The sequence below is a fragment of the Ixodes scapularis genome, unplaced genomic scaffold, assembly GCF_016920785.2.
Source record: "Ixodes scapularis isolate PalLabHiFi unplaced genomic scaffold, ASM1692078v2 PGA_scaffold1__304_contigs__length_218370807, whole genome shotgun sequence".
Classification (NCBI taxonomy): Eukaryota; Metazoa; Arthropoda; class Arachnida; order Ixodida; family Ixodidae; genus Ixodes; species Ixodes scapularis.
In genome coordinates this window covers 188,549,327-188,554,610 of record NW_024609846.1, presented here as the reverse complement: position 1 = coordinate 188,554,610, position 5,284 = coordinate 188,549,327, and the positions used below count along the sequence as shown (strand labels likewise).

Genomic DNA, 5,284 nt, shown 5'->3' with positions numbered 1-5,284 from the left:
TGTAACGCGTTTTCGTCACGCGCCTATGGTACTCAGTAAAAAAAGAAAAAAAAAGTAAAGAGATTGTTTTTAAGCTTTACTGATTTCTTCTAAAGTGGATGATTGTTACGCAGGGTTACCGTCATCACGGTGTGTTTAACAGATGCAAATAAAATTTACGATAAGTTAACTAGCTAACAAAGATTTGGTAATTAACTTTTACATAATGGTCTTGATGAAATTGCATTGTCGGGGCCAATCACTATTAAGGGCCAGACAAATACGTAATGTTTGCACAAAGGGAACGTGCTCTGAGATATCTATCACTCATATTGCGTTTTTTTTTCACTCGATTTTTAAATTGGATTCAGAAAAAGAGCGGGCAGTCCTGTTCACATTGATGTTTAGAAATGTGACGTAGTACTTACTCATCAAAGGCAAGTCGTCGTTATATCGGCAAACTGTCTTTGGCGTTCCCACCGAGGACACGCTACCGAAATAACAGAGAGTTTTAGTATTGCGAATAGGAGCAAACGCAAGTACTGCGCGCTTGAATTAGCGTTAGATATATCAAGGTACGGTGAAGCGATGGCGTTATATAATGACTGAATCCGAGAGGGAGAGGTGAGGCATTGCACAGTGAGTGACCGTAGGAGCAAACAAAATATCTGGTTAGACGTGAAGGAACATGAAATTTCATCCTTTCAAGCAGTTGTGGAGAATCAAATGCACCATTAGCAACCTTGTGCAGAAAAACAACCTCTCGAACAGATCGCCTTGTAGACAGAAGTGAAAGTGAAAACATTTGAAGTGTATCAAGAATCAAGAATAATTTTTATTAGGTGTCCAGGAACGACCATGCGGTCTTGGTGCTGGCACACCGAAACTTACACACTACAAAAAAGTAGTAAAAAACATAAAAAACTCAAAACATTGAATAAAAGATATGATACATATAACGCATGCTGACACAAAGATACGATATACACAACAAGGAAAGAACGGAACACAGGGTCCGAACGCAGAGTAGGAAGACTACCACAACAACGAATATACCTTCTTAAAATAATATATAATAACATCACAATCACCGACAGGTTCAGAGAGACCCATACAAGAATCTGAGAGATCTGACAAATTCAGTCACAGAAAAAAATATCAAGATCACTTCCAATGCCATTATATGCCCGACACATACGAAACATCGGGTCCAAGATATTTAACGTTCGAGGAGAGTAAAAAGACGTTGTCAAACGGGTCGCTGTCCGAGGAACTCGCAAAGATATCTGTGAGAGCAGTTCTGAACAGTCGGCCATACCATGAAGGACTTTGAAAAGGAAAACCAGATCTGCCTTTTCTCGACGGTGATATAAGCTGTTCATTTGTAGGACGTCCAATACATTGTTACCCTTTGATAGAGATGTTTCATCTCGCAGATATCGATATCGATAAATAGATAAAAATTTGTTTTGCACTCGCTCCAGCCTTAGGAGGGTAGTTTTACAACTGCCATTCCATACAGGAGATGCATATTCGAGTTGAGACCTTGTCAAAGAGCGGTACAGGGTTACAAACGTTGTGGGGTTTTTAAATACTCTAGTCGTTCGACAAACGATACCGAGCGCGCGCAAGGCGCAGGTACTTATACGAGCCACATGGCTATCAAATCTCAAGGAGGAGTCAAAAAGCACTCCCAAGTCCCGCACTTCACTAGAACGGCACAATACGTCTGAGCGAACACTGTAAGGGAAACACGTCGTTTGCGTTTTGCGACTATAGGACATGACCTTGGTTTTCGAGCTGTTTAGTAGGAGACCGTTCAGTGAACACCATTTGCTAAATGAGTTTATGTCCTCTTGTAGAAACTTGCAATCTGAGATAGTTCTAATCTCCTTAAATATCTTAATATCATCAGCATATTGCAAAAAAGACGAGTTTACAATCTGCTTACACACATCGTTCACAAAAATAGAAAAAAGAAGCGGGCCCAGAACTGATCCCTGAGGTACCCCAGACGTGGCCGTGTACGTAAAAGAATACGCGCCGTTCGCACGAGCAACACATGTTCTATTAGACAAATAATTCTGAAACCAGTTGTGTAGCTTTCCACAGACACCAATACCACAAAGTTTTGATAAAAGAATGTCATGGTCAACCACATCAAACGCCTTACTCAGATCAAAGTAGACCACGTCGAGCTGGCCTCTTTGGCACACAACTTTGGATGCAATGGACATAAATGAAATCAAATTTGTTGTTGTCGAGCGTCCTGCTACAAATCCGTGTTGGTTGGAACTTAATACATTTTTTAAACGAAAGGACAATGTTTTGTGGACCACCATTTCGAAAAGCTTCGAAAATGTACACAGCAGAGACACTGGCCTGTAGTTTGATGCGGTGGTACGACTTCCAGACTTGTAGACTGGGACTACGACTGACTTCCTCCACATATCAGGGAACACTCCTGCTCTTAAGGAGTTGTCGAAAATATCATAAAGGATGGGCGTAAAAATTTTGTGAAATGCTTTTACAAGTGTTGCTGGAATACCATCGTGACCTGTGGACATGGTAGGCCTCAGTTTTTTTATGCATTCCTGAATCATTCCCTCATCCACAGGCAGGGAGGAAATGGATTCGTTCACGCTAGGGGATGGCGGCTGTTGGTACCCACTCCTATTGTGTTTATATACAGAACTGAAATGACGCGCGAATATATCGCATACACTGGACGTGGTCACATTCTGCTCATTAAGTATAATATCAGGATGTATCAATTTTCCTCCTCGAGAACGAACATGTCGGTAGAGTTTTCTTGGGTTTCTCCTCAATTCGGACTCCACTGACTCCACATATATCTTATGATCAATCCTCTGATGTTGCTTACATAGGCGTCTATAATGAACGAACTCAGCCTCCCACCTGAGACTGCCAGTCTTTTTAAATTTGCGATGAGAGAAGCTTTTTTTCTTCAGCAACTTTTTTAAATACGGAGAAAACCACGAGGGAAATTTTGAATTAGTATGCTTCTTTAGAGGAATGTAATGATCCATTCCCTCCTGCACCGCCGTGGTGAATTGAAGAACCTGATAATTGACGTCAGATGATTGCAGGATAGGGGACCAGTCGAACGTAGAAAAGTGGTTATATAATCCCACATAGTCACCAGCAGCGAAGTTATGCAGTTTGTCTAGGTAAGTGAGACTAGCAGCCGGTATACGGCTGACAGGTACATTCAAGGTTATAGCCACCTCAAGTGCAGGGTGATATTTGTCTGTCGGTACTAAAGGAAATTCACTCTTAGTTACAGAAACGTTATCAATGTTTGAGAAACAAAGGTCAAGCATAGCGCCTTTACTATTTTTAACCCTGCTGAACTGATTCAGGGCCATGAAAGAGGCAAAGTCAACAAGATGACCGGCCTTCTTTGCACCGTAATAATTACTTGAAACAGCACTGTGAGTTTCCCAGCACACACCTGGTACATTAAAATCGCCAATTACTAATAGTTTGCATTCACCCAGTTTGTCTGCTATATCCTCAATTCCAAGGAGACAATCATTAAACTCCTCGGGTTCAATGTATGGAGGAAAATAAAAAGTACCTATCAGAACGCGTTCTCGATTATCACACTCCAGCTCTACCCACACAGATTCCGAATAAGTCTCTAAATCGGCGCGCCTGGTGCACTTCAAAGACCTATTGATTGCCATCAAGACACCACCTCCCGTTTTCTTTCCGCGAGATAAATCACGATCACTGCGATGCACAAGGAAATCCGACGAAAAATACTCCCCAGACAGTATTTCTGGGCATAACCAGGTTTCCGTTATACAAAATATAGAAAAGTCAGTACATATAGCATTAGAAAAGAAGTCACTGGCCTTAGTACGAAGGCCGCGAACGTTTTGATAGTAAATGTGCGTGCTAGTCATTTCCAGGCTAGATGGTTGGGGATCACTCTATACGTTCATTCTCATCATGCACGCGGCTTCCCGTCAGCCGACCCTGAAATTCCCTGAAGAGGCAGCCCTCCGGCCAGATGTTCGGGTCAAACAATGCCTCAGTGTCGTCGTCCACAGCAGCGACGTGGAATGAAGAGTACCCACCATAGCGTGTCTTCAGCTTTGTGCATCGAAGCTCCTTTGGGCCAAGGAATTGTCCGAGATGTTCTCTGACGTCCGCCGAAGAACAGTTGGCGTCCAGACGTGTCACGAAGACAGCTCTGGAATGCACAGACACCGATACGGCGGTAATTCCTCCATTCTTAGAACTTCCCTTAAAGAATGGCCGCTGGGGAATGGAGCCGGGGGAACGAAGTCCAGGGACCTTTCTCGCACTGTATTCCGGTAAGCCAGGCTGAGCCGCTGAGCGGCCACGGGCCAGTGGACCGGTCTCTCCCCTATCTCCTCCCTCGTCTCGATTGCTGTGAGCAGCTGAGCCACCGGCCCCCTCTGCCCGCGTCGCCGAAGCGGCAACGGAGGGAATGCCCGTCAGCAACTCCGTCGTCGTCTCGCGGAAGGCTCTGCCGCTCAAGGTTAACCGGCTCTGGTCACGTTGATGCTCGGGGGGCGAACGAGGAGTCACGGCGCACGCCTCGCTGAAGGAAACAGGTTCTTCAGACACCGTCGAGGTCGATTTCCCCTTGGGGAATGGGGCGGCTCCCCCTCCTCCCAGCACGGAAGCATTCAGATCATGGCGGCCCGCCACGGCAGCGGAAGGCGGAGGTACCCCGACGTACCTCGGGCGATGCCGGAGGTCTCGTAGCTCCGTCTGGATGTTGCGCAACATGACCGAGTGAATTTCGGAGCTCCTCGTCAGCTCGCTGCGAAGGCGAGCATTCTCCTCCCTCACAGCCGTCATCTGGTCCGTCAAGAAAGAGATGCCGTTCAAGGCGTCGGCCAGCAGGTCTCGGAGAACAGCCACCGAAGTCGCGGCGACCTCGCCGAGCCGGTCCGGGCAGGGTGAGTCCTGCTCGTCGTCAGGCCTAGCTTCGTCCGAGCTAGGACTATGCGTGCGCTCGACGGTGATGCAGTCGTTGCATATAAATGGGCTTACCCCAGTCATCATTCGTCCAACGTCGCTGTCCGGAAGCATGACACACTTCTTGTGCCAGCGTTTTCCGCACTCTTTACATCGGAGATACTTTTGTTTGCCGTAAAAAGGCTGAGAGCACCCGTCGCACTTGTCCTTACTGCCCGCCATCTTGCGAAGCAAGATGGCGGGCAGTAAGGACAAGTGCAAGACAAGGGCAGTAAGGACAAGGGCAGTAAGGACAAGTGTTCATAATCATAGTAAAAGCGCCTCT

General features: G+C 46.0%; 1 pseudogene; it reads right to left on the bottom strand.

The window, feature by feature from the left end:
* Positions 1–4,275: 4,275 nt before the first annotated feature.
* LOC115318948 lies at positions 4,276–5,046 on the bottom strand (annotated as a pseudogene).
* Positions 5,047–5,284: the final 238 nt, after the last annotated feature.